We start from the raw sequence: 12665 nt of genomic DNA, 5'->3' as shown, positions 1-12665 counted from the left end.
TAAAATTGAACACAACTACTACAAGATAAAAATTTGTTTTACATGAAAGCACAAATATACAAAGCCAGTTAATTCATTTTATTTATAGAGCAAAACTTTTAAAATGCTCACTAAATCCTAATATTCACCACATTAAAAAGGACAATAAAAAATCTCAAAGATATCAAGTCCAAATTGGAGATTTCACAACCATTAAGAATTTACAACACAATGCCCTTGGCATACTTATAAATATTGGTGGAAAAGTGCAGCAGGTCAGGCAGCATCCAAGGAACAGGAAAATCGACGTTTCGGGCATAAGCCCTTCTTCAGGAATGAGGAAAGTGTGTCCAGCAAGCTAAGATAAAAGGTAGGGAGGAGGGACTTGGGGGAGGGGGGGTTGGAAATGCAATAGGTGGAAGGAGGTCAAGGTGAGGGTGATAGGCCGGAGTGGGGTGGGGGCGGAGAGGTCAGGAAGAAGATTGCAGGTCAGAAAGGCGGTGCTGAGTTCGAGGGATTTGACTGAGACAAGGTGGGGGGAGGGGAAATGAGGAAACTGGAAAAATCTGAGTTCATCCCTTGTGGTTGGAGGGTTCCAAGGCGGAAGATGAGGCGCTCTTCCTCCAACCATAGCAACACTCAGATTTCTCCAGTTTCCTCATTTCCCCTCCCCCAACCTTGTCTCAGTCAAATCCCTCGAACTCAGCACCGCCTTCCTAACCTGCAATCTTCTTCCTGACCTCTCCGCCCCCACCCCACTCCGGCCCATCACCCTCACCTTGACCTCCTTCCACCTATCGCATTTCCAACGCCCCTCCCCCAAGTCCCTCCTCCCTACCTACCTTTTATCTTAGCTTGCTGGACACACTTTCCTCATTCCTGAAGAAGGGCTTATGCCCGAAACTTCGATTCTCCAGCTCCTTGGATGCTGCCTGACCTGCTGCGCCTTTCCAGCAACACATTTTCAGCTCTGATCTCCAGCATCTGCAGTCCTCACTTTCTCCCCATACTTCTAAATATTACCTATTTATTTGACAAACAAATTCTTCAGATACATTTGACTAATGTTCATACAGAAGTTTTAATCTGGCAACCTCAGCATTAGACAAGTTACACAAAACAACTGTCAAATTTTGAACTGTAGAAATCCATTCAAAAGATCCCTCGCTGAGATCTAATGACATAAAAATTATTTTGTCCATGTGGTATTTTCCCTCACTTCTTCACAATCTTCCTTACTTGCAGATTACTTTCGGAATTATATCAGAAATGGTGTCCAATGCCAAATTAAGCTCCAACATTGGTGGAACTGCGTAGATGCAGGCCAAAATGAAGAGGTGTTGAAATGATGCACTGGTTTTTGACATTGTCTTGGTGTCCTGTTTAGATTTCTCAGAGAATATGGAGTTTCAGCCTTCCGTGCTGAGCGGACGTTGCTCACGATGTCACATTTGACAGCTTGTAGCTCCAATACTGAGGTTAGGAATAAGCAGTCTATTGATCATCAGGTAATGGGTGGTGGTACATGGAATAGCTAGTGTAAAAAGTAAAATAAAATTGTATGTCAGTCACATCTATGAAATTATAAGATAAAGTTTGCATGTTTAAAAAAAAGCAATGCTTTTACATGGCCTATCTGGGCAAGACCCTAAAATTAAAATAATTATCTGGATATTATTTATAAAATTGATTCAGACCTGATGTAGATCTGTAACAACATTTCTTTCCAATTTTCTCCCTTGGGTCTTGAAGATGACTCATTTTGGAAGGTTCTCGAACAAATGTTGGCAGTCCTCTGTCAACTCACCCAAAAGGACTGGACTCATCTGTCACACAAGAGTATCAGTGGACTGTTGAGTCCCATCACAGCTCAGCCCACTTCTGAATTCACCCAAAAGGTACACACACACATATCAAACTAAATAGTGATAGTGAGAAACAGCCGTGAGTGATGCATTACATATCTAACCAATCGATGCTGTGACCTTTCGTACTGCCCTTTCTGTCAACTAGCAGAGACGCAGGCATCAGGATTTGCATGCTCTGGATCTGAGCTGCTCAGTGCCACATTTGACAGTTGCATTGACAAATAAACCGACCACAGAGTTTTCTGCAGGATTTAATTGTTATGGACCTATTTGGCAAACAAGACTGTGGAGTTTGCCATCTGTCTTTTATTGATTTTGAATGGAACTACTGACATAATAAAATGTATTGTCAGTGAAAAGAAAGATGTTTATCTAAACCTTTTCCAGTACAACTCTTCCAAAATTATATATACAGATCTCCGCTGTGATAAATAATACAATAGAAGCCACGCATCTTCTGTAGCACTTGTTGGGCAAAATCCACATGCCGGTTCCAATTTTAATGGTGCAACCGTACAATTTACAAAATGAAGATCAAATCATTCAGTAAACCAGATAACAAATATTAGAAAAATATTCCTTTTCAGTAAGCAACCTGCCAGCCCCCCCTCCCCTATTTCTCCTTCTCTGTTAAGAGTGTTGAGTCTTAGTGGAACCTAGAGAAGTCAGTGGTGCTTTTAAACAGAGTTAGATTCTGCGTACTTTGCAAATGAAAGGCTTTGTACATCTGGCAACTCGATGCTGAGGGGAGGGACAAAGCAGAAGAGGAAGGAAGAGTACAACCTCTGAACAAATGCAGCCCATGCTGTTGAGCTGCTTACTAACAGTACCAATATGTCATTGAATTGGATCATTTGCTTTGAATGATTCAGATTTTCCTGTTCACATCTATACTGTCTTAGTCGCAGTAAGATTGACAATACCTGTTCAAAGTATTACACATACACATTTGGTTCTAGCCAAATGCTCCCTCATTTCTTAAAATGATCAAGTCATGGAGATCAAAGTGGGACAATATCACTTTTTAAAAAATCAAATCTGTTCAAACATGTATTTGTATACCCCGGGGCAGGTGGAAGTCCAACACCAAACTGCTGGCACTGAGGTTGGGCCATACTCTCAGAACCCCTTAGTAAGTCACTTTTCCAATGGGAAACAAGCTTAATCGTTTTTACTTGCAACCATTCGAAGAACAGGCTCACATTTACTTCCAACAAACAATGAGAATTACATTGCATTCAAGCAAACTGAAAATTAGGCAGCGTTCCCATAACTGGAGTTTCAAATGTTTAAGACATCTTTTGTTTGACAGCATGTTCGGGCCAAACTCAACAGACGATACGTCAGCGAATTCTTAAACAGGTTACTTGTTCTCAATTGGTGTGATGCAGAGATTACATTGGGAGGCCTCTATACATGTTTAGATCAGATCATGGCTAATGGGGAGGATAAAAATCCTAAGAAATATATGCTCTGTATTCAAACCCCTGAAAGAACACAATATTCCCTCAATGGAATAAGCATGTCCAATAACTAGGCACTTTAGAATTGTATTTCGTCTCTAAACAATTCATCAGTTGACTTAACTGATTAAATACCGTTCTGTTCTTTTTTTCCCCCTCTGTTGCTACTTCCTCAGAAGAGGCAGTCCTTCAGACATATTCTCAGGGACTCTTGACCTTTCATCTTTGTGTGTCATAGGCAAATCAAGATACTTGGAGCTCTTCTCAAAGTTCATCAAAACAATCAATCTGTTTCAGTTTACTTATTGAACCGATGTCAGACAATGTAACAAAACACATCATACTTTTCTAGTATTACAAAATCCACTATCTATCAAACTGTTCCATATAGCATTCTTCACCCCCTGTTTTCCAATTACTCTGCAAGACAACTACAAGAAGTGCCCTATCTTGCCATTGATAAGTACAAGTGCATATCCACACTTGTCTGGTCTGATGACATCAGACACAAACGTTGACCCACCTCTTTTACCTCCATTTCCATTTAGTTGAAACCTGCAGACAGATGGCACTTAGAAATAATTTTCTAAATACCATTAATGTGCAAAATTGGATTTAAAGGACTGTTTGCTCACCACTTGGACCTCTGCCTACAAGCTTAGAAATACAGTATTCAAGGCATTTATAAATAATTCCTGTACAAGGGGCTTCAAAATCCAATTAAAGAGGAACAAATTCCTAACAATATATACACTGATGTTTTCGGAACTTTTCATTCTTTAGATCCCTGATGTTGCTTTATCTACCCGGTTAAAATTAACTTTTTCTTTCTTTATTCTTTCATGAAATATTGGCACTTGTTTCCCATCTCTAATTTCCATTGAAGTATGTCATTTACAAGAGCATGGCAGGAGGTATTTAAGAGTCAAACGCATTACTGTGGATCTGGAGTCACACGGCCAGGCTGGCAGACTGAGTAAGGTTGGAAGATTTCCCTCTCTAAAGCAGATCTGTGAACCAGATGTGTGTTTTTTTTTAAATGATACATGATGTTCATCATTATTCAGACTGACTTTCAATTCTGGATTCATTGACTGAATTTAAATGTCAGAAGCTGTCATGATGGGATTTGACCCCAGAAGATCAGTCTGAGTCTTTGAATTGCTCATCCATTTATTGTGTAAGGGTTTTAGGACCCTGAAGCAATCTTAGGATGATGTGACAGAGCTGTTTCGCACAGGGTGTAAATAGCACAGTGTGGGTGGAGTTAGAGAGAAAATAAGATAAATAGAAGACTGAAGATCAATAGAAGATGGATTTGAATTAGATTTGAAGAGTAAAGCACATGCGAGTAACAGTCTGCTGACAATGTGAAAATACGATTGGAACTTGGATATCTCAGATTATAGTTTTATATAGTGTTAACATGCAATAAATAGAGTTCTACAGAAGCCAAAGCATGACAAAAGTTCTTGATTTTGCCTTCTCTCTGACCAGTTGCCTTGTACCCAAGGTATGGTCTCAGGTATGGCCTTAAAACTACACCACAAAAGACAAGTGACATTGTCACTTCAACATTGTAGTTAATTTTTGCTTTTTCAACAAAACAATAAATAGCAGAATGGCACCGTTTTCACACCTCTGTTACTGAATAATATAACACAAAATGGAGAAATGTTCAAGACAACATCGCCTGCTTATTTCAACAGTTACTTATAATTTGTATGTGCATACATGGATCAAAACGTGCCTAAAAATCTTGGTGTCTCTTACATAAATCCTGCCCATAAACTTTACTCCTTGTTCTCATAAACTTTGGTTCTGCTTATTTGGTTGCATTTTCTACTGGCAACTAACAAAATCGACATTTCCCGCCCCATTTTGCTTTCACTGGCCTTCTAGGCTCCAGCCACTAGGTAGCTCTGTGGAGTGACTTTCTGAAGTCCAACCCTACTACCCTCTTCCATATAAAATAAACATTTATCAATCAACTAGCTAGGCAATACAACAGGCAATTCAGAAGTATATGTTTAACATGCTCTCTGTTTGTGTGCTGTTGTGCACTCCCAGAAACAATGTACCACTACAGTTTAAATAAAACCGTCACTAATGTCATCTAGGGAAGGCACTGGTCTGGACTACATGTGACTGCAGACCCACAGCAATGTGATTGACTCTTCACTATCCTCTGGGACGAGCAATAAATGCTGGCTAGCCAGAGACACTTCATCCCACGAGTGAATATAAATAAAGATTTGCATTTAAATGTAGAAAGCAGGGGTAAATAAGAAATATTGCTGTTACATAAAAGGTCAACATTTTGAAACTTAACTTTTCAAAAAGCTGTTTTAACTTTTGTTTTGCTGGGACAAAAAGTGATGCATTTTTCTCACAGCATAATTTATTTTCCTTTCAAGTTGCCAAAAAAACCTAGCACTTGCTCTATACATACACTGTGGTCAGCAGCAAAGAATGCAGTAAATGGGAGAGACAAAGGAATATGCATTTTTAACCTGAGATAAGTGTGTCTGTTGTTTTAATGGTGAACCACATATGCTAAAATAAATTTGTCTACCAACGGGAAGTGAAGTGATCACAAAATGTTATAGTCTAACACAGTTGCTAGGGCTCTGTGTTGATTCCCAGGTCTTGTGACATTTACCTATCAATTTGGAATGGAAGGATGCACCTGGATTCAGAAGGGAGAGTTTGGAGACACTGAATCCAAAGAGATTATCTATCTTAATGTAGCAGCTACCTTTTAATACCCTGACAAAGAGGCATAACCACAACTTGTAAACACTATTAACGATATCACTGGAATATTTCAAAATTATCCATCATTAAAAACCTAGTGAGGCCTCCAGTTGGCACTAAATTCTGAGTAATTTTTGTTTGTAAAGTGTGGACTGGTGCCACCAACAACTGAGTTAAAGCCTCCATAACTAATCTCAATTAGACCCCTTAGAGCTTGGGAGAGTTTTTTTATGCTGTTAGTTTGGGATGGACCCAAAATTCAGAACTACAGACAATGCCCCTCCCAACTGCACCATCCAGTGCCCCAAGACAGTTTCAACTAAATCATGGTGAGCTTGATCCAACTACTGCCATCTTGGATACTGCCCAGCTGGCAGTTTTCACAGCAGAAATATAGTCCCTGAATTATAGTATGCAAGCCAGATTTTTGACTTTCAAAAGATAAACCAAGATGGTATCAGTTTATGTAAACTGCATTTTCAAACCATAGGTCCTGATGATTTAGAGGCTTCAACAGGGACAAAATCAATCAGAAATTTCTGACTCATGCTTTCAGTACTGAGCATTTCATGAAGTAGTATGTTCTGAACTAACCTTTGGGCAAACAAGCATATCAGCTTGAGGTTATGAAAGACAAAAAATAAGCTTTCTGAGAATATTCCTTTAACTAGGCTTTAATGCATTTCATATGCTTTATCCAGCACTGAAATAAACATTAGAAAAATGTATTTTATTAAGCAGTGTGCAGACGATGACTGGCATGAGGTCACATAGTTCCACTGTGTGACCTTTAACCTATGCAGGATATGAGCCCAAGTCCAGCATGCTGAGAGTTTGCTGGCTATTTGGCAATGAATATCCTGCCTGCAGTACAGAATAACACACTCTCAAAAGTAGCTGCATCTTCCACAGTGCCTGCACTTATGATGATACCACCCACTCTGCCAACATAATGCTCTGACATTTGAATTGATCTTAGAGGATTTGAGTGCAGGAATTACAATTTGATAAAAAGCGAGAAAAAATATAAAATCTAACTTTCATGAGCATGTGTTACAGAATCATTGGCAAGGAGCATATAAATCCAACACTGGAAGCTGTCAGATCCAGCACTCATAACCAGTTCATTCCAGCAGCTTCCAAAACAAAGGCATTTTCTGCTCTGAAAATTTGTGCATTTTACCATACATGTGTTCCTACATAAAAATAGAGGGTGGATCCAACAACTTTCTATTAAATTACAGTCATTTAATTTGTCAGAACAGAAATAGAAGCACTTTGTGAAACTAACTGAGCACAAACCATAAACTGCCAAAAACGGATATGTCAGAACATTCCCCTATTGAGAAAATCTTGCACATAGACTCTCAGAAAGCTGACAACCTTAACTCGGTGCTGGAACAACAACCGCCGAGTTTATTTTTCAATAGCTACACGTGCAAATAAGGAGCTGATCTCCCTGATGGCTTTGAAAAACTCAAGCTACAGCACACCTGCAAAATGAGTTGAAAACTAGTAAGCTGTATAAACAAACTGCACACCAAAAACTATCTGGACCTAATCTGCAACTTATCAAGCAAGACCACACCAAAAGCTAAGGGGACACAAGCTTTGGGGGGGTAGGGGGGTGGGGTGTGGGTGATGCAGACAGAAACAGATGGAGCTTACTATTCCCACGGGGAAAGAAGTTCTCAGAGAACTTCCCAACAATCAAATAGATGCCATATGATGCAAAGGCACAACCTGCAGCCTAAGTCATGGAAACGTTCAGCTCAGCGATAGAGAAACAATTGAGGATGGGACGATTTTGAGACCCTAAACTTGGTTACAATGGATTCATCCACTTTCACTGAGAATATCAGACTCCTAGCCTTCACAGATAAGGGGATTAGTGATAAGTCAGGTAAGTGGTTTACATACACTGCCTGAGTCAAGAGTGCAGTGCTGGAAAAGCACAGCAGGTCAGGCAGCATCCAAGGAGCAGGGTAATCGATGTCTCAGGCATAAGCCCTATATCAGGACGTTCCTGATGAAGGGCTTATGCCCAAAACATTGATTCTCCTGCTCCTCAGATGCTACCTGACCTGCTGTGCTTTTCCAGCATCGCACTCTTTGCTCTGATCTCCGCATCTGCACTTTCTCCCATACACTGCCTGGGGGGAAGAAACTGAAATGAACAGAACTTTACAAACAGTTTCATTCAACACAATCCAAAAAATGGGAATGGAAAATGTAGGATATTAAAAGGGTGGCATTCGTGTTGCTAAATAGCTAATCTTGAATAAGAAATTCACTTATTGCATCACAAACTAGAAACTTCATACAGAACCACCTGTCGCGTAATATGTAATTATGTCCCTTTTTATGAGAGTCACTGTGGATTCAATCCAGTGTTCTCAAACTGATGCAACACATACTTAAAGTATTTCAATACTCTCATACAACATACAGGTACTTAGCAAAAATAGTGTGTTAAAACACTGCATTTTTTCATTGTTTGCCAGCATGTTACCAGGAAGAATGGATGGAGTACAGTGGCCACAACGTCAACAAACCATCCATCTACTGAACAAAATTTGCAGTCTAGTTCCCCTTCAGTTTACACCCTCAGACAGACAGAGGATACATTAATAATGAGTTACAGAAGTTTGTTTATTGCAAGTGCCAGAGTGTGAGTCACGTAAACCAAATTACAATAAAAGATGAAAGTAAATACCACTTTCAAATTAAAAGTCCATTGTTTCATATTACATAATAAGAATGTCATTCTGAAGCAACCCCATGTAGCTTAGAATCTCCTTTTCCAATTAAGTGCAACATTTCTCCAAATCATCGGAAACTCCTTTTGAGATTGCTAAAATCTATAATCATGCACTCAAAGCTTCCAGAAACCCTTATCACAGAGAAGAGTGTACATAAATCATTGGCATGTGTGAACATGTAAAATTTAAATCCTAGCAAATGAGAGTTAGAGTATGAACTGGGCAAACTCTTGACTCCCTATTTCTCAGAAAACTGCCACACCTTTGCGTCAAAAGATAAATGACAATATTCCGATGGAATCAGGGAGTACTTGTCTGTGACAGACTGACTTGTCCATGGAACACTGTCCCTTTAAGTAATATTGCTTTCTTGTGCCTCTGCCAAGCAGGTAGTTCTGAAGAAAACTGGCCATGATGGTTGGCTGAATTCTCTGTGTAGTGCAGCCAAATTCTTCCCGAGATTCAAGATAATTTTCAGTTGCAAAAGTGCTGAACCCAGTACTTTCCACTCTGCCTTGCTGTTTAACAATGCATTACCTGCTGAGGTCAGTACAACATGACCAAGGTCTTTCTGCTGGTTGAAACAGAGGCACAAAAGCAATATGGGGAGTAATTCACACAAGCAAGTACAAACTGCTCCTTTTAATCTTCCTCTGTGCAAACCCCTCCTCCACCGTCAAATTTTATTGGGGCCTTTTGTGAGTCTGAGGAGAAGTCCCACTATGTCCCTCACTGTTCAAGAGCTTTCTTAATCCTGTGCTACATGACTAAACCTGCCTGAATAGCGAGCACCAAGGTGAAAGTCAAAGGTGTCACTGGATTAAAAGGCCTCCCCTCGTGAAAGGCCACCTACAAATCAAAACAAGCTACACACAAAGAAAGAAGGAGACTCAATGTGATTACATGAAAAGGACAAATTGATTCCCCAATTTTTGCTTCAGAGACTCACAACATACATTTGTTTTTAGGTAAAAGTAAAAGCAATCCCTTCAGCATATTCCGAGTTATTCATCTGCCCCATGCATAGATGCATCTGTATGCATTTTACCAATCCAAAGATCATTTGAACACACAAGTGATTATCCATCATCACTGAAAGGCTGCTACACATTAGTTTCTCAGGAATTCCCTCATTGTGGTAAACAAAAATATTTAAATTTTCCATGCCAATTTAGGTCATGATCCAAACTACAACCAAAACATGTAGGATACCATTCTAGAAACAGCATAGAAACTTCCTCATTCTCTTTCTGTTACAACACCATTTATTTCTCAAAGAAAAAAAAGTTTGGTCTGCTCTAAAACTACGTTTCTTTCTGATTTGTTTTCTACATGTCAGCAATACTAGTTAGACCATATTTACTGTCCAACCTTTAAGTGCTGCAGCAGCAGAAATAGTTTTTACAAATGCTTGTTCAGCTAGTATAAAAGGCAGCAAGAGTGATGTACAGGGTGTGAACTAAAGGTATGTGCATGCTTGACAGATAAATTTATCCAAATTTTGTGGATTACCTGCAGTGGAATCAAACTTCAGCATTAACCTGATTCCAGATTTCTACTGTAATTTATCACAGGGATAAGGAGGAAAGGAACCACTCCTGGAAGTAACAGCCTATAGCTCAATGGATATTAGTGTTCCAGATCTTGGTGTGCAGGGGACTATTTCAGAGTTTATAAGGCAATGTAAAACCTGGAAACATTGTAACCTGTAAAGGAGAACAGTGTCAAAAAGTGTGGCGCTGGAAAAGCACAGCAGGTCAGGCAGCATCCGAGGAGCAGGAGAATCGAAGTTTCAGGCTTAAGCCCTTCATTTGGAATGTGTCGGGGAAGAGGTGTTCCAGATGAAGGGCTTAAGCCTGAAACTTCTATTTTCCTTCTCCTTGGATGCTGCCTGACCTTCTGTGCCTTTCCAGCGCCACACTTTGCGACTCTGACCTCCAGTATCTGCAGTCCTCACTTTCTCCTGTAAGAAGAACAGTGTCAAACTCCTAAAGGACAAGTTGGTCAAATGGATAGATAGATGGCAGATGTTTAATGTGGGTGATACATTTTGGTAGGAAGAGTATGGATTGACAAGAAAAAATAGAAGTGTAATAAAAAAGGGCCTGCTGGAGCAGTGGGTCCAGGATGTTATATGCATAGGTCACTAAAGAGAGGAATACTAAAAGGAAGTGGATAACTTGGTGGTTATCTGCCAAAATTCTAGAGACTTAAAGCTGTTCCTACAGTCTTAACCACATTATTTAAATAAAGGATAAAAAAACCCAGAGAATAACTGGGCAGTTAGCCTAGCATTAGTAGGGGAAGACTTGACAGTCTATTATGAAAAATGTGACAGTAGAACACTTGGAAAGCATTAACCAGGGTTAGACAACATCACTACGGGTTTATGAAAGGGAAATAATCCATAAGTAATCTTCTGGAGTTTTTTTTTGAGGATGTAACTGCTAGAAGACAGTAGGGAAAACTAGTGGATGTAAAGTATTTGGATTTCACAAAGGCTTTTGATAAGCCCCTGCAGAAGTGGGCAACATTAAAGTACACAGGCTTCGGGGTAATATGTACTGGTAGGGATTGAGAACTGGCTGACAGATCAAAACAGAGAGCAAGAATAAAGCGTCATTTTCAGGGATAGCAGGCGGTGACTGCCTTCCGGATGAAGGGCTCCTGCCCGAAACATTGATTTTCCTGCTCCTCGGATGCTGCCTGACCTGCTGTGCTTTTCTAGCACCACTCTAATCTAGACTCTGATCTCCAGCATCTACAGTCCTCACTTTCACCAAGGCAGTGACTGGTGGTGTACCACAAGGATCAGTACCTGGACCTCAGTTATTCACAATATATATTTTTGTGAGGAAAATACAAGGAAGCTTCCAGGTGATCTAGATAAGTAGGAGCAGTATAATGTGGATAAATATGAACCAATACTTTGTCATGAGAAACAGAAAGGCAGAGTATTATTTAAATGGTGATGTATTGGGATCTGAGTTTCCTTGTACAGCAGTCAATGAAAGTAAACAGGCAAATGCAGCAAGCAATTGGGAAGACAAATAATGTATTGGCCTTCATTGCCAGAGGATCAGAGTTCAGAAGTAGTGATGTCTTATTGCAGTTGTACAAGGTCTTGGTAAGGATGCCCCTAGAATATGTTCAGCAGCTTTGGTCTTCCTATCTTTGAGAGAATATACTGCTATGGGAGTGCAGCAAAGGTTCAATAGGTTGATGCCAGAGATGAAGAGATTTTCATATGAGGACTGGCCTATATGCACTAGAGTTTAGAAGGACTAAAACAGATCTGATTGAAACGTGTAAACTTCTAAAAGGCCTGGACAGACGAGATGCAGAGAGCATGTTCCCCCTGCCTGAGGAGCCTAGAACCAGGGGTAAGAGGTCTCAGGATATGGAGTAGGCCTTTTAGGACAGCAATAAAGAAACTCAAAATGGTGAACTTGTGGATTCACCACCACAGAAGGTGGTGGATGCAGCATCACTGAATTTATTCATCAAAGGGATTGATACATTTTTAGATATTAAAAGCATCATGGGTAATGGAGTGAAAACAGGAGTCTAGCATTGAGACAGAGGACTGCCCGTGATCATAGTGAATGGCAGAGCAGGCTGGAAGGGTTTAATGGTGTACTCATGTACCTAGTTTCTGTGTTTCTATAACATAGGAAGAGAGCAGTAAATAGATCACACAGTATCCTTGGCTTTATTATTAGAGACAAAGAATACAAGGTCAAGGAGGTTATAATAAACTTAAAAAAGACACCTGTTAGACAAGTTGATGTTCAGTTCTGGGTGCCACACAGTAGAACATAGAACATTACAGCACA

At 40.0% G+C, this 12665-nt stretch overlaps 1 long non-coding RNA gene across 1 annotated transcript in view; it reads right to left on the bottom strand.

Annotated features, from left to right (window-relative positions):
• Window positions 1–866: 866 nt before the first annotated feature.
• LOC122562205 (uncharacterized) overlaps window positions 867–12665 on the bottom strand; it is a 237528-nt gene continuing 225729 nt past the window's right edge. Inside the window, exon 3 of the long non-coding RNA XR_006315261.2 lies at window positions 867–1513. This is a non-coding gene — a long non-coding RNA (uncharacterized LOC122562205). The remainder of the gene's footprint in view (window positions 1514–12665) is intronic.

Source organism: Chiloscyllium plagiosum, unplaced genomic scaffold (assembly GCF_037043375.1).
Source record: "Chiloscyllium plagiosum isolate Xiang-an unplaced genomic scaffold, Cpla_swu_hap1 HiC_scaffold_25, whole genome shotgun sequence".
Lineage (NCBI taxonomy): Eukaryota > Metazoa > Chordata > Chondrichthyes > Orectolobiformes > Hemiscylliidae > Chiloscyllium > Chiloscyllium plagiosum.
Note: the sequence above shows the minus strand (reverse complement) of the source record. Positions and strands in the feature narration are given on the sequence as shown.